Here is a 20,013-nt window from a genome sequence, read left to right on the forward strand (position 1 = left end):
GTACATCTTTTTTTAGTCGACAAGCTAAACATCCAACTCATGAAATTAGACAAAGAGCAACAGCAAAAATACAGAGAAGGTGGAAGGCAGAAATATAAGAGCAGAAACTGATGACACAGTAAAGCAACTGAAAATAAGAAGCTCTGACAAAGACCGAAACTAGTTCTTTGAGAAGATCATAAAACAGACAGACCTCAGGTAAGATTCCTCAAGATAAAGAAGAGAGCCTCCAAATAAGAAAAATGTCAGGCATGAAAGAAAATGGTCAGTAATCCTTTGAACAGATATTTAACCTCAATAGCATCCACAGAAAGGCAAGTTTCACTACCATCAGATCAACCAAAAAATGAACCTGACAACACTGAGTGTTGGAGAGGTGTGGAGGGCAAATGGTCAGCGCTGTGATGGGGGGAGTTGGCGCAAACACTGTGGTGAGCAGTTCCCCAAAATCTAATGAAGCTAAAGAGAGTCACTGCCCTGGATTGCACCAATTCCGTGCCTGAAAATGTTCAAGAATGTCAATTTCAGCATTTTTGAAATAGCAAAAAAAGCATCACCAACCACAAAAGTCCATCAACTGGAAAATACATAGATAAATTATAGTACATGCCTACAAAGAACTACATAAAGCAGTAAAAAATGAACTAGAACTAAACGCATCAACGGGGGTAAATCTTACCAACACGACTGGAGCCTGAAGTCCAATCCCTTAGGAGAATGTAGAAGTTTTGAAAAGCAGATAAAGGGAACTGGAAGATAATGGCAGAGGAACTAGAGAAGTAGGAGGGAGGGCAGGATTTTTTCCAGACTAGACTAGAAATCAACACCTTCCCTGAGGCAAAGCGAAAAAGCGTGTTCCTCTCTGTAGATGTCTTGTGTATTCTTTACTGGCTGTTTTTCGGTCTCGAAACATTAAATAGTAAAACACTAAACAGTAGTTATTCTTGAAAAGTGGAAAAGTAGCTACAGTAAAACACAATAGTATTTTATAAAGTTTAAATATTTTACTTAACACTCAAAACAGAATTTATTATAATTTTTTGGCACCCATTTAAATTTTGTTCCCCCAGTGAGACCCTACTTCTGGTCCTGTTAGAGGTTCTCAGGGGGTGGGAGGTGGGACGAGAGATGTCTGTGGCTCTGAGCAGTGGTTTCCTGGTGTCTGCGTGGGAAGACCTTAGCCACATTTTCATATCTTCCCTCACAATTAACCTCCAGGGTAGGTATGCTTATGCTCACTTTGTAGAGGAAGAAGACTTAGGAATGATAAACTCTTTGGGCAACCTGGACTCAATTTCCTTATCTATAAAATGCAAATAATGTTGGTAACCTTATTATAAAGATTTAGTGAATTAATACATAAAACAGGGGACTTTGCTTGTGACCCAGTGCTTAAGAATCTGCCTTGCAATGCAGGGGACGCAGGTTCGATTCCTGCCGAGGGGCAACTAAACCTGCGGTGCAATGAAAGATCCTGTGTGCTGAAACTAAGACCCACTGCAGGCTAGTAAATATTTTTAAAAAATACTTAGAAGAAGTAGAAGAAGTATAGAAGAGACCTCTATACTTTATTGAGCTGTTCCTAATTTGTAACCTGCTCAGGATGACCTAGTTATTTAAGTGTGAGAGTTGGGGTTCACCGACTCAATGAACATGAGTTTGAACAGACTCCAGGAGATGGTGATGGACAGGGAAGCCTGGCGTGCTGCAGTCCATGGGATGGCAAAGAATCTGACATGACTGAGCAACTGAACTGAACTGGGGTTCAACTCCAGTAGAACCATTGGCAGCCCCAGCTGGACTCAACTGTTTGCCTAACCATTCCTCAAATAGTTCTGCTCCAAACCCACACCCCGTGCTTTGGAGTCTTAATCACTGACCCTCCAGGGAAGTCCTAGTTCTGCTTTCTACCCTCCTGTGCCCCAGGGGTTCCTTTCCCGGTTCATCTTCCTTCTGGACTCATCTTTTATCTTGTGATGTCTTCTTCGAACCATAGTCACACACCACTCTCCCAGACTTACTCTGTGTATATTATAATCTGCTCTGATTAGTCTTTTCTCCAGCCAAATTAATAACTGCACCAACCAACATGCTATGCAATTTAACTTATACAAAATACTTTTTCTCCACCACCATCTAATGTAATCCATACAACCTCTGATAGAATTGTGGTTATTGTTATTGCATAGATAATGGAGGCTCAGAGATGTTAAAGTACTTGAAGGAGGACAGTTTGTCGAGGTTAGAGACTGAGCATTATTTCTGGGTCTTCAGTGCCTTACACAATGCCTGCTATGTGGTCGATGCTCAAAAACTTCTTAATGAATGCAACCCATTTGGATGGAAAGGGGCTGTCTCCAATGCAGTAGATCCCAAGTAAGAGTGTGAAGGGAAAGGGGAGCACATTGGGTAGGTTCTAATCCTAGCCCGGTGACCTTATTCAAGATCCTAATGCCTCTGTTTTCCCATTTCTCATCTGTAAGATGGGTTTTTGTGAGGATTTAAGTAAATTAATAAAACATATGGAAGTGCTTATTATTATTATTATTATCTTCAAATGGGATAATTCAACCTGCTTGGTGAAGTTGTTAAGAATAATGTGCCTGGTGCATTGTAAGAGCTTAATGAGTGGCAGCTCTTATAACCCAGTGTTTGGGTTTGTTTGTTTGTTTGTTTTTTAATTTTTTAGAGAGCAGAATGCTTTTTACCCTCAAAGGAACCCATATTCATAAGTCAGGTAAAAGCTGAATTCATGTTACCTATGTCCTCTCTTCCAGGCAGCCCAGATTCCTCTGTGGAGCCCTCAGGCTCCAAGGACCAGATAGAAAATCTCTCATTTAATACACCTCTATCATTTTACCATCAAGGAAACAGTCTAAGGTGGGGATATAATTTTCTAAGGTCACCTGACAAGTCAGCACCAGAATGGGAACTCGAGTGCACGTCCGCGTCCCCCAAGCTGCAATCAAATCCCTTGTGCTGTGCGCGGAGAAGTGACCCTACCTGGAAAAGCTGGAGAGGAGTCCTTCCCTGAGACTGACGCCCTTTGCTGAATGTTGCCAAGGCCACCCCTGAGTGAGACCGGAAATGGTGCCAGCCGAGTTCTCAGCCCTGGATTGAATGAGTGAAGAGACGTGTAAGCCTTTATCAGCTCCCACACCCGCATTCTGCCACTGCTGGGTGCTTCCTCCCCGCGCCCCTGCAGCTCCAGTCCCCTTTCCCTCCAACTCTCTTCCCCTGTTTCCCTTAGGAGACATCCCCCTCGCCCCCATTAAAGAATGGCTTACCCCACGCAGAGTCCAGCCTAGAAGGGGGATGCTCGGGTGGTGGTGGCCAGTATCCGTGCCTCACTCAGGCTTGGCGTGGCCACCACCCTATGGTTATGGTCCAAATTAAGTAAGGGCAGGAAATGCAGACTTCTAGATGGAGGACCCAACAAGAAAACATCCGACAACAGGGTGCACAGAGCCACAGGAAACCCAGTTCCCTGTCTGCCTCCCCTCTGAGCAGAGAGAAATCTCTTGTGGAGTCAGAGCTTCTGTCTTCTAGGCCAGCCTTCCTCCAGGGCGAAGACTGGTCTGAAAGCCCCAGAGAGAGATGCTCAATGCTTTGCTGCACGACACCACTGTTCCAGTTCCACCTCTGCCATGGCGGGTCATGTGACTTTGGGCAAGTCCCTTCAACTTCCTGAGCCCCTCTTCTCATTTGTGAAATGACAATGACAAGACCTGTCCCATTCTCCTTGGGAAAACCAAACTGGCTGACGATCCCCGCTGCGTCCGCCACCCCCGCCCCACCCATGGCTTTTTAACCATGTCCATGGGGAGGTTATGATGGGGCACCAGTCCTTTCAAAGTGTAGCAGAGGGTTCACGTCTGTGTGTTTGTTAGGAGGAGGAAAGGGTTCTTTTTCTTCCTTTTTTTTAAAATCAGCTGTGTCAGTGGAGTTCCAAATATTAGGTTTTGGTTTTCAAAACCATTTTGTGACCTGACCTTGAACATATGTAATATGAAAAGAGAAACCACCTGATGTATGGCAGAAACCAACACAATATTGTAATTATCCTTCAGTTGAAAATAATAAAGGGGAAAAAAAGAAAGAGAAATAAAAACCAAGTGCTTTTCCCACCATAGAAAAATGCCAAAGCCCCTGAACTACATGACTCTCTCTCCCCAGAGAGCATGCCCCCTCTGCAGTGGATGTGTAGGACCTGGAGTTCGGACTCCTGCCGAGTGTCTGGGAAGAAAGCCTTGAGAGCCAGGAAGCTGCTCAGAAAAGATGCGCCCGGGGGTTTTTCTGACCCAAACTGAAAGTGTGAAGTGAAAGAACATCACAGTCACAGCTGGCTCCTCTCTAAGCTGTGCAGAAACCCCAAAGGCATCAGGGATCACAGGTGAGGGAGCCGGCCCTGGCCTTTTGACGGTGGCTGCTACTCCTGCAGTGAGAAGCTGAGATTGTAGGCTGGCAGCACACTTTTTTTTTAAAAATGTCAGACCACACTCCACCACGTGGAGTACCTTAGTTTCTCGACCAAGGATCGAACGCACACTCCCTGCGTTGGAAGGCAGAGTCTTAACCACGGGCCCACTGGGGAAGTCCAGGAACCATCATTTTTTATCTCTGCCTGGGAATGAGGAGGCCTGGGTTCCAGTCCCTGTTCTGCTACCAAGTGACTTTGGGCAGGTCCTTTCCCCTATCTGGGTCTTTTCTCATCTTCAAAGCAAGTAGATTGCTGGGTCACTTCTTAGGTCTCCTCTGGGAAACTCACCATGTTGGATCCCAGTATCACACAGGCTTGGCAACCAGACCTCTCTGGATTCAACCAGCCCTGGATTCAATTCCAATTCTGTACCTGTGGGCTGTGTGATGTTGGGCAAGTTACTTCACCTTCCTGAGCTTCTGTAAACCAGGAGAAACACTACCCATATCACATCACTGTGCAATCAAGTAATAGAAATTTACAAAATGTATGGTGGCTTACAGTATGTGTCTAATTAAAGGCAGGAAATAATAGTTTATAGAATTCTTACAGGAGTCTGGGCTTGTTCGACTTTTGTCTGAGAACATAGGCATCTAGAAACTTCTTCAGGACTTCCCTGATGGTCCAGTGGTTAAGAATCTGCCTGCCAATGCCGGGGACACGGGTTCAATCCCCAGTCCAGGAAGATCCCACATGTTGTGGGGCAGCTAAGCCCGTCACCACAATGAGAACCCCGAGCCCTACGACAAAGAGTAGCCCCTGCTCACTGCAACTAGAGAAAGCCCATGAGCGGCAACCAAGTGCAGCCAAAAATAAATAAATAAATAAAATTTAAAAGAGAAAAGAAAGTTTTTCATTCATCCTTAGGGGACACTTTATACCATGAAGGCCAGACTATCTCCCCGCCCACCCCCCACCACCCCAAAAAACACAACCTTATTTGAGCTGCATAAATGATCCATTACTAATAGATCAGAGTCAGGCTCTCTACTTGCTTCCCAGCTGGCTGGGCTCTTGGCACTATACCCAGCCATAGGAAGAGTGTCATGGGGCCTTCCTTACCCCTTTCTTCTCCTAGCGTCCCTCTGTGCTTGGTAGCACTTGGTTGCAATTGCAACAGATTTTTCTGGAGTTTTGGACTGTGGGCTATATTCCTTTGCCCAAACTTATTTATTTTTTCAGGCCTCATATCAAAAGTCACCTCCTCCAGGAAGCATTCTCTGGTTTCTTCTTACCGGTCCACATGGATGAAACTCATTGAGTCCTACTGCATGGATCACTGCTTACCTTCCATTATTTGTGCCTATTCCTTGTATTGCTTTCTGGACTGTGAGTTTCTGATTTTGAGAATAGAATCTGGTCAGGGAGCAGCAGCATCTTTGTATCCTATTCCCCCTTACGCCAAGAAGAGTCTGCAGTAGATTCTTGGTGGAGAGCTTCTCATGAAGGGCCTGAGCTAGGTAAAGCAGCCCTATGGAGATGGAACTCAGCCTACATAAGCAAGGCAATTCAATGGCCCCCAAGCCACCGGTCCACGTTTCAAAGCCACAGCAGGTATTGCCCATTGGCCCCAGTCTTCCTGAGCCCTAAGCCTCACTGTCAGCTTCTCACCATAGTGCTTCGGGCACAGATCCAGACTTCCGGAAAGAGGCGGGAACCACAAGCAGCAGGTCAAAAGCAGAAAGCTAACTAGAAGGTTGGTAACTGTCCAGGCTCTTTAACCTTATAAACAGACCACCAGGATAGTCATTCCTAAAATGGATTTGGCAGGGGAGGTGGGAAAGCATGTGGAGGAAGGAACTTACAGTTTCTCCAATGATATGAATCAGAAGAGAAGGTTGTTGATGGGAGACAGAATATAGAAACTGCTCTAGGACTCCCCTGGGGGTCCAGTAGTTAAAAATCTGCCTGCCAATGCAGGGGAGCTGGGTTCAATCCCTGGTCCGGGGAGATTCCACATGGCCTGGGACAACTAAGCCACAACTACCGAGGCCCGAGTGCTGCAACTACTAAAGCCTGTGCCCTCTTGAGACTGCGCTCTGCAGCAAGAGAAGCCATCACAACGAGAAGCCCCTGCACTGGAATTAGAGAGTAGCCCCCACTCGCCGAAAATAGAGAAAGCCGGTGAGCAGCAATGAAGACCCAGTGTAGCCAAAAATGAATAAATAATTTTTTTTTTAAAGAGGAGAGATGCAAAGAGCTGCAAAGGGGTTATTTTTCAAGCTGATTTCTCTAATATATTCCTCCTGGATTTCCAGCCCTTGAGCACAGGGCCCTGGTAAAAAGTAGCCTCTTATGTATCTTAAAATCAACTTATTGAATGAATGAATGAACGGCTATTAGAAAAAAAGAGGGTTTCTTCAGATTCTCATGTTCCCTTTCCCCTCAGCTGCCAGGAAGCTCCGAGTTGAATGCAATACAGGCCAGCAGTGCTGGGTCATTCAAGATTGGTTCCTCATTTACTTCTTGGTCCTCTTAGTGGTTTCTAGTGCTTTGCTTCTATTTCCACTGCCCTAATTCATAACATAGGCCACCTCCAGTCCTTTTAGGAAGGAATTTGTAATTTACAGAATTGGGGCAAAAGATTATTGAGGTCTCCTCTATAGTTCTTTTCTCAATGCCTATTGGTTGTGGACGAAACCCAGTCCCCGTGAGTCTGCCTTGTGGGGCTGAAGGATTCTCTTCCAAGTCTGCTGTCTACACACCATTCATCATCCCCACCCAGGGTTCCACGAAGTTACTTCCTGCTATCTGGATACTCATTCTCCCTGGATCTTCCTTCCTCATCCATCTATATCATCTCTAGCCTCTCTCCCAGGAGGAATTGAGCTACATGAAGCCTGAGGCCTCTTTCCACTTTAGTGAAGGTTAAATGTCAAGACTTTGGAATGAATCATTGTAGGATTCAAATCCCAGCTCTGCCACTGATGGGTTATATGACCTTATGGCAAGTTACTCAAACTCTCTGAGCCTCAGTTTCTTCATCTGTAACTGGGGAAATTAATACCTGCATTCTTTTTTAAAAACTGTTCACACACACAAAAAACTGTTCACAAGTTTATTGCTGAGTTGCAAAAATGTTCCCCCTGTAATATCTGCATGCTTGACGTCCAGATGAGATAATTATTTAAAACAATTAAGCGATAGCTTGGCTGCCCAACTGAAAGACAGAGTGTGCGTGTGATGTAGTAGAAAGAAAAGGATTCCAAGTTAGGAAGCAGATACTCAGGGTTTGAACCTGGCTCTGAAAGTGAAAGAAAGTGAAAGGGTTAGTCACTCAGTTGTGTCCGACTCTTTGCAACCCCATGGACTATAGCCTGCCAGTCTCCTCTGTCCATGGAATTCTCCAGAAAAAGAATACTGGACTGGGTTGCCTTGCCCTCCTCCAGGGGATCTTCCTGACCCAGGAATTGAACTCAGGTCTCCTGCATTGCAGGCATTTTTGTTACCGTCTGAGTCACTGAACCTGGCTCTAGCACTGGTTAGTTCTATGGAGAAGTCACTGAACTGCCGTATGAAAAGAAGATGGAAGGGTAGTAGTGATGGGCCTTTGTACTGTACAACCACCCTCTCTTTGATACCTCGTTTAAACCTGATCTTATTTTCTGAATTTTAAAAGGCGAAAGATTTATATGATCTGAAGAGAAACCAGAGTTTTTTTCCGAATTTTATAGATGAAGAAATTGGGGTCCAGGGATGCTAAGAGACTGGCCGGGGGTTCAGAAATCTGTGCACTTATTCATTCCTCTGAAGACCCAGGACTATCTTATTGTTCACATTTTTTACATCTTCCAGACCATTACTGGGTAAATTAACTAATCTGAAATCTACCCACAGGACGGTTTTGTTGAGTCTTTTCAACGTCTTCTTTTCAACTACCTTACACTCCAGCTACTTCCTTTTCAGAGAATGGACTCATAAGACCCACATTCACAGTATATTTTATTTGACAGTTTGGTGGCTCAGAGGGTAAAGTGTCTGCCTGCAATGTGGGAGACCTGGGTTCGCTCCCAGGGTCGGGAAGATCCCCTGGAGAAGGAAATGGCAACCCACTCCAGTATTCTTGCCTGGAGAATCCCATGGACAGAGGAGCCTGGTAGGCTACAGTCCATGGGGTGGCAAAAAATTGGACATGACTAAGCGACTTCACTTTCCTTTTTTTGACAGCAGGGGAGGGCTCATGGTCATTATATGAGGCAGGTAGCATTCCTTGAGCAAATGGGTTCAGAGTGGGCAAGGCCTTTGCCCCCAGTTTACAGCAAGTGGCAGGCCAAGCCCAGGACTTGAGCCTGTGTGTTCTGACAAACTCAAGTTGATAAAGGGGCAGGATCTAATGCATGACTCTGCCCAGGTGATACCGACACTGGCAGTCTTTTGTCTTTATTCCGAGGGGCACATCACATCTTTTTTCTCTTTTTGTCTTTTTCCTCTACTGACCAGTTTCACTCAGCCATGCCTCCATTGCTACCATCCTCTGGCCTAGATTTTAGTTCTGTCCCCATCGGCCTGGTGAAGTCCCAGTCTCATCTCTTCACCCCAACAGATCTGCCAGACAAGCTGAGATCCAGCCCTGGTTCAACTGACTATTAGCTTTGTGCCCTTGGATTAAAGTCCTTACTTCATTCACTTCTTGCCCTCAGTTTCCTCATCTGTAAAATGGGAATAACATATAGTATGTATTTCTTTGGTGATGGTGAAGCAAGAGAACTAGCTGGGATAACATCATGCTTAGTACAATGCCTGGCACAGAGTTCGCCTGCCACCGATGGCAGGTTTTACAGTACCTATAAGGTGTGTACATATTGTAACTTTCTCCTCTCTTTCTCAAGTTCTTTGTTAGCCGGCAATGAATGTGAAGACAGGGCTATGTCTGCTATGCCCTTGGGCTGTGCGGGTGCAGAGGGGTGGTTCCTGGGAGGCAGGAACAAGAGGTGGGACGATGTTAAGGGCGCAGAGAGAGAAGACCCTATTTCCATTCAGAATTTTTGGAACTGAGTGAACAGGAAGCTGAGGATGTGCCTGGGAGCCTGGTGGGTTATTAACCAGCCTGGGGCAAAGAAGTCAGCATAGGGACGTCCCTGGTGGTCCAGTGGCTAAGACTCCACGCTGCAATGAAGATCAAAGATCTTGCCTGCCACAACTAAGACCTGCGCAGCCAAATAAATATTTTTTAAAAAAGAAGCGGCAGCCAGCACCCATCAGACTGCAATTATGGGGAGAGCCCTGGGCTAATGAGACGGGAGTCTGGATTCCAGTCCAAATTTTGAGTGGAACTGTTGTGTAGCAGCCTCGGGCAAAACAGTCCCCTTCTCAGAAAGTCCATCTGCACCAGGTAAGATCTCAAAAGCCTTCTCATTTGGTCCTTTCAATTTGTGAGTTGTGCAATTAACCTTGTGGGCTGGGGCAGGGCAGGGTGGAGGCGGGGAGTGGGTGAGGGGATTTGTCAGGTTGCGAAAGAGCTCAAGTGAGAAAGCCTCGCGCCGCAGCTCTCAAACTCTGTGGGCTCAGCACCCCTTTACCATCTCGAAAGTTGCCCAGATCCTCAAGGGCTTTCTTTGATACGGGTTACGTCTTTCAAACAGTGACTGCTTAGAAATTAAAGCTGACAACTTGAAAATGATATTTAATCAACCTGTTCCGTGTGAAAGAAATAATGTGTTTTTAATGCCAATAATTTTGGGGGGCAGATCTCTATGCTGCCTAGCGGCTGGACACTCGTCTCTGCTTCTGCATTCAGCCTGTTGTGATACATCCTTGTGGTTAAAGTGTTTGAGGGGGTTTGTCGCTGTCCCCTGGGGCTTCCTTTGTGGCCAGCACTGTGGAGGCCTTTTACCTGCACGCCCTCTCTCTTTTATCCTGCCAACTGGTCTTGCGGATGGGTTATCTTATTTTTGCCGTCTTATAGATCAGGGAAGTGAGGTTCAGCTGGAGGAATTTGCCCAAGGTCAGACGGCTTGTAAGTGGCAGAGTCAGAACTCAAAGCCAGGATGCTATGTTCCACGTGGTGCCGGAACCCATCCGTGGAGCGGGGCGGAGGTCTTTCTCACACTCCAGGTAACAGTCTCTTCCCTGGTGTCCTTTTCTACCTTCCCTCCTCGGACTGCTTCCTCTAACCAAGGCCTCTGACACCACCGTTGGGGCCAGGGCACTGAAAAGTCAGCTCCAAGAGAACCGGGGCTCATCGTCCAGTTTGCTTCCTGCTGTGTCTCGGGGGCCTAGAACTCCCGGGCGCATGGAAGCTGCTCAAGGAGCATTTGTCAGGTGAATTGGTTGAAGGAGTTCTCTGACATTTGTGAAAATCCCCAAGGAGGGTTCCCTTCTTCAAGATGCTCAGAGCAGGATCTTCCCTGGGGATCCAGTGGCCAAGAAACCACCTTCCAACGCAGGGGACGTGGGTTCCATCCCTGGTCCGAGAGGATCCCACATGCGGGAGAATCCCACATGGGGGGCAGATATGCCCCCCAAAATTATTGGCATTAAAAATGCATTATCTCTTTCACATGTAACAGGTCGATTAAATTTCATTTTTAAGTTGTCAGCAACAAAGTCTACTGAGCCCGTGTACCTAGAGCCCCTGCTCTGCCATGCAACAGAGGAAGCTACCTCAACGAGAAGCCCCCACACTGCAACTAGAGAAAGGCTGAGCATAGCAATGAAGACCCAGCACAGCCAAAAATAAATAAATAAGGAAAAAGCTAAAAAAAAAAAAAAAAAATTCCCTGCATAGATACAACTGATCCTTTTAAGGGGGAAGAAATGGACTATATATCAGCCAGAAGGGCATGCCTGGCATAACATTTCAAAAGTGCCTCGCTAAGGATCCATGGCAAGACTTGGGAGAAACCTTTCAGAGCCTGACCTGCCTGCCTGGCACATACCTGCCAGAGTGGGATCATGGCGTAGGGGGCACCGTACCTTATGACGGGGGACCGAGCGCTGGGCTTTGCATGTAAACTCAGTCACTCTGCGCAGTGAGGCGTGCAGGGTGGTTCTGTCCTCATGTCTCTCATTTACGGACGAGGAGACAGAAGCACAAGGAGATACAGTGACTTGTCTAAGGTCATACAGAGAGCAGAGCCCAACTGGAACCCAGGCCCAGGTCCATCAGCCTCATACCTCCTGCTCACTGGGGTCTGGCACCTTTCTCCTGGGACCTCTATCCTTGGGCGGGTGGGCGGGTGGGGAGCAGTTCTTCAAATACTGTAAGTACATAGCCTTCCCTGTTTCCTGCTTTAGCAGATCCCAGAGTTTGGAGACTCAAGAAGGGCACCTTGGCAGACTGTCTGAAACATGTTTCTTAGTTCTGGCCCTACAGGGAGCACCTCTGTGATTCAGGGCATCACTTTGATTCTGTGCTTTTTATCTTCATATTCATTTATTTATTTTTGACTACGTTGGGTCTTCATCGCAGTACACAGGCTCTCTAGTTCTGCACAGGCTCAATAGTTGTGGTGCACAGGCTTAGTTGCCCCAAGGCATGTGAAATCTTCCCTGACCAGGGATTGAACCCGTGTCCCCTGCAATGACAGGCAGATTCTTAACCACTGGACCACCAGGAAAGTCCCTATCCTCATCTTTATAGTAGGAGCTAAAGTTCTATCGTCCTCTTTCAAAGAAAACCTGCTACAGAAAATTTTAGAAATTCAATCGTTAGGGCTTCCCTGGTGGCTCAGGTGGTGAAGAATCCACCTGCGCTGCAGGAGATCCAGATTCAATTGAACCCAGGTTCAATCCCTGGGTTGGGAAGATCCCCTGGAGAAAGGAATGGCAACCCACTCCAGTATTCTTTCCTGGAGAACCCCACGGACAGAGGAGCCTGGTGGGCTCTAGTACATGGGGTCACAAAGAGTCAGACACGACCTCAAGACTAAATCACCACCACCAATCATTACAGTGTCAATGCTGGTAAGAGTCTGTGGCTCGCCTTACCCCTGGGGGTACGTGCTGCTGGTGAAAGCTTGGTCAAGGAGTCACTGGGAACCATGGTGAGGGGAGTGGATGGGTTGGGAGCTTTGTTAAAACTGTTAATTGCACTTGGAAGAGGCTGATTACCCCTTCCACCTGTGAAATGTTCTCTGTAGGACAAGCAAGGCGTTGTAACCGGCGGTGCAGAGAGGCCATTAAAATACGCTGAGGGCTTTTTACGGTGGCTTCTCTGCACAGCAGAGAGTGGGAAAAGGTTAACCGCGTGTGGTGAGTATTCTGAATCCCCCTGTGGTTTCTTTGCAGGCTGTTCTGCCTCTTCCTGACTTGGTCAGATCCCAAAGAGTGGGGTCCCTCCCTAATCTCGATTCTGGTTGTTTCTAGGGTTGCAACAGTAGGGGAGGGGGTTACAATTCAGGCTGGACCCAGAGCGGAGGCGGCAGTGGTGGGCGATGATGCGGAGAGCCCTGGAGGCTCAGCCCTTGAAACACACCAGTGATCATGACAAAGATAGAAAGTAACACTGAACGAGTGCTTACTGTATACTCTGGGCCAGACCCCAAGCTACACACTTGACACTTAACGCAAACGTTCTACAGGACAAGTCAGTGAGGGAACTGGTATGACTTCCACCGTATAATTAAGGAAACGGGCACCAGCAAAGAGGCTGAGTTGTATGTAGAACTTCAGGCCTCCAAGATCTGTGAGTGGTGACAGAGTGGCTAGAGGGTCACCAGGATGGCTGGACAGGGGCTGGTGATAAATTACACTCAGTGTGGGTACTCAAAGCCACGGAGAGATGCGGAGAGGCCAGCGATCTGGGAGTTAACCCCTACGGGCGCTCCAAGATAGCCCGTTATGATACAGTGCGTTCATGTGCTTTGGGGAATCTGTCTGGCTTCTGGCCTCTGTGGCCATGAAGAGGAAAGCACATTAGCCTTTCTGGCCTGGGATTTGGGATTGGATCCAACAAGACTGACTCCTGCAGTAACTTGAGCGGTCACCTGGATTTCTATCTCCTACTTCTGTGAAGAGAGATGGTAAGCAGGTAAGAATCAGTTCAGAAGAAGAAGGGATTAGATAGCGGTTTAAGAGGCAGTCCTGAGTCACAGATATGAGTTCTGATTCTGCCTTTTGTGAAATCTGTGGTCTCTTGGGCAAATCACCTCACCATCCTGAGCCTTGGTGTTCTCATCTGTAAAATGGGGATAATGAGATTATCTCCCCTCAAGGCTGCTGTGAAGACTGAATGGGGTGGTGGTATGTACAAAATGCACAGCATGTTGCCTGGCTGGCGCTTAATAAATCCTCATAAATGTTAGCTAATTTTTTTTTGGGTGTTCTGGGTCTTCGTTGCTGCATTCGGGCTTTCTCTAGTTGTGGTGCGCAGGCTTCTTGTGGTGGTGGATTCTCTTGTTGCGGACCACGGGCTCTAGAGTGCAGACTCTGCAGTTGGGGCACACAGGCTTAGTCGTCCTGCAGCATGTGGCACCTTCTCAGACCAGGGATCGAACCCATGTCCCCTGCGCTGGCAGGCAGATTCCTAACCACTGGACCACCAGGGAAGTTCAGTATTAGCTATTACTGTTTATTGTTCTTGTGCGCATTTTCTCTGCCAGGTTGCTTAAGGATCATATCCAAAATTTAAAGAGAGAAATAAAATAGAATGAGGTGACTGGACTACATCATCTTTCATCTCTTCTGCCTCAGGAACTATTTCACAGCAACGTATAATTTTACAAACCCCAATGAGAATTATGTGGACTGTGTCATAATTTTCTATGGTCCATGAAAAAGGAAGTGTTTTAAGTCAAATGTACTATTTGTGATGTGTCTTATTTCCAAAATTTCCTTAACATTTATTTAACTTATATGCCTAATATGTAAAAACAAATTTTTACTTCTCCACGCTTTACAGTGACATATGTGCTTGATTTACTTTACATTCATGACCAAAGAAAATGCATGGTGGCTGAACAAATTTTAAAATGATGTTTAATGGGGGGACCAAATGGACATTAAAATAGGCTGAAATGGGGAATTCTTTGGAGGTCCAGTGGTTATGACGCGGCACTCTTACTGCCAGGGGCCCCGGTTCAATCCCTAGTCCAAGAACTGAGATCCCCAAAGCTTCGAGGGATCATTTACATGAGCTGGGGTTCTGCGTTCTCTCATTTGATTGCTTAAAAAGCTGAACTGTCCCTTTTAAAAAGAACATTATGCTTGTTGTATGGTAAGATAAAATAGCTCTCGGGTCCCTATGTATAAGCACCTCTCTGCATATGCCTGCAGGTATAGATAACTTTTCTGTGCAACACAGGAAAATAAAAAGTACACATTATTTTTTCTTTTTAACCATCTATGACATTTCGTAACAGAATTTTCCTGGTAAGCCATGTAAGGAATTTGATCAGATAAATGCAAATGATAAATCTGGAGGCAAATCTGTGGAGGAGTCTTTTCTTCCTTCTTCTACTTCCTTGTATATTCAGCCTCAGAGTTCCCTTTGCTTCCTTTCTTTTTCTTTTTTTTAAATGTATTTATTTATTTGGCTGCATTGGGTCTTAGTTGCAGTACACAGGATCTTTGTTTCGGGGCACTGACCCTCCAGCTGTGGCAAGCTGGCTTACCGACCAGGGATGGAACCCCAACTCCCCTGTACTACAACATGGCTTCTTTACCACTGGACCACCAGGGAAGTCCCAGATTCCTTTCTTTAATCATTGGTTCATCAGAGGTATAAATTCAACAACATAAGATGAAGATCAGTGTAAAACCATGTACTAGCCAAAGCCAATCTAGTGGTCCAAAGATGAACCGCCTGGTTGGAAGTCATGAGAGTATCATCTGTTTGATCACCACTAACTATTGCTTTTGATTCTTCCATTTATTTTATTTAAAAAAATTTTTTGGCTGTGCCACGTGGCTTGTGGGATCTTAGTTCCCCAACCTGGGATCGAACCCAGGTCCCTGGCAGTGAGCATGCTCAGTCCTAACCACTGGAATTCCCAATTCTTCCATTTATCTTAAGAAGTTCTCACACTGAGAAAAATGTCTTTTAAATGGCAAAACAAGTATTCACTTTTTTTTTTTTAAATGGAAATGTTCTACTACTGTGAACCTTCTGGAATAGCTTCTTTCTTGTTGGGATGAGCTGGTGGAAAACAGTGGAAAGACAGCCCCGGGCTTGACTCTTGTCTCTGCCATTTACCTGCCACGTCTGAGCCTTGGCAGCCTCACCTGTCCAGTGGCTGTTATATGACGACTCAGAGATGGTCCATGGAGCCCCAGTCCCTGCTTTTGCCTTCGTCGGATCCCCCAGGATCCAGACAGATCCCTGAAGACTCATAAAGGATGGACTTATTGCTGTTCTGACAGAGGCAACACTGAACGCAGCTGTGATTCTCAAAGAGGAACTTTGGGGTGGCCCTAACTCCCCGGGAGAGGAAGGCGGGGGGACTTTGGTGGGAGAGGCTGCCTCTGACTCGCTGGGTGAGCGGATCCGGGGCCTCCCCTCTGGGGGCGTCAGCAGGTGGGGAGGAGAAGAGAAGCAGCAAAACCCACAGGATGCCCGACCCACCCACGCAGTCACCCGCTTCAATGGAATACTCACAGCTTTCTCTCCCATGCTGGGTGTGATGACACTGGGGAGGCTCCTCCCTGCCTGACCTACCCCATCTATCTGCCCTGGTCTGCCATTTTCTTTCCTTTGGGGGTCTTTGCTGCCTGAGGGTGGGGGCAGGACACCCTGCAGACCCTACCTCTCCAGAATATGATGGGAAAACAGAATAAAGGTCTTGTCCTTTTCTACTGGAAGAGGGCTGACCCTGGGCCCCACCTTGCACCTTAGTGCTTAGGAAGCACTTTGCACATCTGCTCTCCTGTCTGATTTTCGCCACAGTGTACCACAGTTCTGGATTCAGACAGACCTGGGTTTAGGGCTTCACTTTGCCACGTGACCAGCCGTGCGAATTTGGGCAAGGCTTTATGCCTGGGTGAATTTCAGTTTCTCACCTCTCAAATGTGGGTAGCGATAGCATCTCCCCCACAGGCTGCTGTGAGAATTGAAAAATCTGCAGGTCTAGCAGAGCTCCAGCATGTCGTACTAGAATGCTCAGTAAACGTCGCTGTTGTTGTTCAATCACTCAGTCGTGTCCGACTCTCTGTGACCCCCTGGACTGCTGCATGCCAGGCTTCCCTGCCCTTCACCGTCTCCCAGAGTTTGCTCAAACTCATGTCCGTTGAGTTGATGATACTGTCCAGCCATCTCATCCTCTGTTGTCCCCTTCTTCTCCTGCCCTCAATCTTTCCCAGCATCAGGGTCTTTTCCAATCAGTTGGCTCTTCGCGTCAGTTGACTTCAGAAAACACACAAGCACTGCTTTGAGATGGGTAGGTAATCCTACCATAGCTTCATTTTTAGAGTTGAAGAGATTGTGGTTTGCGAAGGTTATGTTACTCAGCCAAGGTCGTCTGACTAATTGGCGAGGGAGACTTGGGTCCTCCACAAGATTCAGTGATCGGCAGCACAAGCTTTGGAGCCCACGGCACAGGACTTGACACTGGCCCGTCTCTTCCTTGGCCATGTGACCTTGTGTGTGTCCCCATTGCTCTTGAGGCTTGGTTTTCCTCCTCTGTAAGTTAAGGCAGCCTGTCTCCCTTCAAAGAGTGCCCTTGGTCTCTCCCGGCTCAGGGACTTTTTTCAGGGGCAGGGGCAGAAAGCAGAAGCTGTTTGAAGACAGCCCTTCTTCCTGTCCTTTGTTAAAAAAAAAACCTAAGCTCAGTGAGAAGGTTAAGATGATGTCCCATGGGTGGAGAGAGAAGAGCCGCACCTGCGGTCGAAAGCCAAGGGGAAAGGAGAGACGGCCCCACACAGGGGAGGCACCGGAGCTCACAAGTCCTGTGAGTGTTGGGGGCCTGGAAGGGCCTTGGGGAGATGGCAGGACCTCTGGGGGCAGTTGCCAGGTGGCATACCCTGGAGGGTGAACCCAAGACACAGGGCATTCGAGCCTTGGCAAAGAATCTGGGCTCCAGGCATAATGGGGAAGGGGAGAGGGCTGGACTACAGGGGATCAAACCCCTTTGACAAGGGGGTGTTCATCATAGGAGGAGCCCGGGGCTTCTTTCACTCTCTGCTCTGTAAGTGACCCTAAGGGTGAGGGGTAGTGGAGGGTATAGCTCAGTTCACCCTGAGATCTGCTTTCTGACTTTCTCAGCAGGATGGGGGCTTGGAGTCCTATTGAATGTGCTTTAATAAGAATGAATAAAAGAACATGTTATGCACATCTGAGATCAGGGAGAAAGATGACAAGATGAGGAGGGAAGAGAAAAGACTGGCGTTTAGGGCTCCACTCAGCTGACCCGGGCTGTCGTTTTCCACCTTGTGTGTGTGCTCAGCCACGTCTGACTCCTCTGTCCGTGGAACTTTCTAGGCAAGAAAGCTGAAGTGGGTTGCCATTCCTTTCCTCAGGGGATCTTCCTGACCTAGGGGTTGAAGCCGGGTCTTCTGCATTGAAGGCAGATTCTTTACCATCTGAGCCACCAGGGAAGCCCCTTTCCCACCTCAATCTGACTTTAACCCACCAAAGGGTAAAGGACGTGCGTCATTGATAGAAACGGATGCTTGGGCTCAGGGCAGGTCAGGGACCATCTCTGGCTGAGCCAGAAGGTAGTTACAGAGCTGGGGCCAGTGTTGTCGGCGTGCCACCCCCCAGGGTCTCCCCCTATTCCTCCGCAGGCCCTCCTCCACTTCAGTCCTGGTCTTCATGCCCTGGAGGTGTCTACATGCTACCCATTCTAGGGGAAAGCAGCCCACAGCCTCGTTCATCCTCGTCTCTAGTCCAGGGCCAGGGTGGATGGGGTGAAGGTCAGAATCTCCCCCTCAGCCTCACCCTGAGCCCAGCACACGTGCCCACCGCGGTGCTGGCATCATCTCATCAACCCTCCCACGAGCCTGTGAGTGATGGTCTCGGGTCTGAACTTCTCAGAAGAGGAAGCTGAGTGGGGGAGAAGTGGCATGATCTGTCTGAGGCCGCACGACTGAAGCGATTTAGCAGCAGCGCTGGGGTTCACCCTCCAGCACTGACTCCGGGGTACACTTGTCAACCCTACTGTTCACTGAGTGGAACCTCCAGCAAAGCGGATCTCTGGCCTCCTGGGTCTAGAGTGGACCAGACCACACTACACTACTGAGGCGCCCCAGCTGGGCAAGCTGGGTCTCTCTGGGTGTCAGTTTCCCCATCTGTACAGTGGAGGCCAGGACTCACCAGATGATTTCCAAGACCTCTTCTGGCCCTAGTCTTTTGGGTTTGTTTTTTTTCCTGGCCCATGAGCTGCTATTTAAGCCTGCACCTTGTAAGGCAGGAGAGCCTAGTGGCTGAAGTGTGTGAGGAGCCAGAATGCCTAAGATCAAGCCCAGCACTCTCCTTTAACGCCCATGTGACTTCAGGTGAGTCACCGAGCCCCATCTGTAAAGTGGGGAATGACAACAGCCCCTCGGTAGACCGTTGTGAGGATTAAGTAAAATTAAACCACGGAAGGTCCTTAGAGCAGTCCCTGGTACACAGCGAGGCTCTCTGAGGCTGTGAGCATCACCGTGAATCCTGACCTTGGTGGACACGGAGCTGAGAGCTGATTCTCATCCCAGCTTTGACGGTGAAGACCACACAGGCCATGAGCCTTCTAGGGACTAGACCTTAAAAACTCCAGGAGTCCTCAGAAACATCACTCCCCTGGCCCCAGGCAGGCCCACCCAGCTTCTTACCACCCTGGAGGGAAGAGGTACAGTGAGAACACAGGTTTTCTAGAATGAGGAAGAAGCCCTAAAAAAAAACAACAACAAAATCTACTCACGGTTGGCCGTGGTTGAGCTCCCTGACCTTGCCGGACGTTGAGTCCAGGGGGTCGTGTGTCTCAGGACCGATCCTGTGTCCCAGGCGGAGCTCCTGGGGCTGCTCTCCTCAAACCAGCTTTCTTGCACGTTTGGTTTCTCAGAGATGAGTGAGTGTGGGGAGCTCTGGTCTTCCGTCCCTGTTACCACTTCCCCTCTGGGTTCCCGGTGCCACGGTGTTCTTGCCCTTGCAGTTGAATTGTTTCTCAGGGGGATCTCTGGCCAGGGCATAGGCCCAGGGGTCCTGGGATTTGGGTTCCCACCCTGCCTTGCTGTCATGATCTTGAGCAATTCACTTAACCTCCCTAAACCTTAGTTTCTTCATCTATAAAATGGGGATCAAGTACCAGCCTTACACAGATCACCTAACAGGACATTCTATGCTAATGCTTCTTTCCCATCAGACCAGAGTTTTGAAATCCAAATGCCTTCAGGCACCAGGCAGATAACCGATGTAAATGGTGCAGGGTGCTGGTACAGAGCTAGAGGGTCTGTGGTGGGGACTGTGGGGAAAAGCGGGACCATCTCTCAGCTCCAGGCAAGACTTGCCACCTGGGAGTGCAGATCTAATTGCCAGATGTTCCAAGCATTTGGAAGATGTACCACATCTTTTAAGAGACACTAGAAATCATGACTTTTACATAGTGGATTCCAGTTTTAGAATGTTGACCCGAAAGTCAAATCTTCTAAAAGTGCTAAGTGGGTCAAATCAAACACCATTT

General features: G+C 47.8%; 1 protein-coding gene across 4 annotated transcripts in view; it reads right to left on the bottom strand.

The window, feature by feature from the left end:
• Window positions 1–19,386, bottom strand: part of CNR2 (cannabinoid receptor 2) — a 33,718-nt gene extending 14,332 nt beyond the window's left edge. Inside the window, exons 1-2 of one of the 4 annotated variants that reach the window (XM_043446021.1) lie at window positions 19,255–19,386; window positions 3,004–3,111 (exon numbers count right to left, since the gene is read on the bottom strand). The gene's annotated coding sequence lies outside the window, so the exon portion shown is untranslated. Of the gene's footprint in view, window positions 1–679; window positions 751–3,003; window positions 3,112–3,287; window positions 3,660–19,254 lie in introns of those variants that run through there. The other 3 variants (XM_043446022.1, XM_043446023.1, XM_043446024.1) reach the window with 3 other exon arrangements.
• Between the last annotated feature and the right edge of the window lie 627 nt (window positions 19,387–20,013).

The sequence above is a fragment of the Cervus canadensis genome, chromosome 24 (assembly GCF_019320065.1).
Source record: "Cervus canadensis isolate Bull #8, Minnesota chromosome 24, ASM1932006v1, whole genome shotgun sequence".
Taxonomy (NCBI): Eukaryota; Metazoa; Chordata; class Mammalia; order Artiodactyla; family Cervidae; genus Cervus; species Cervus canadensis.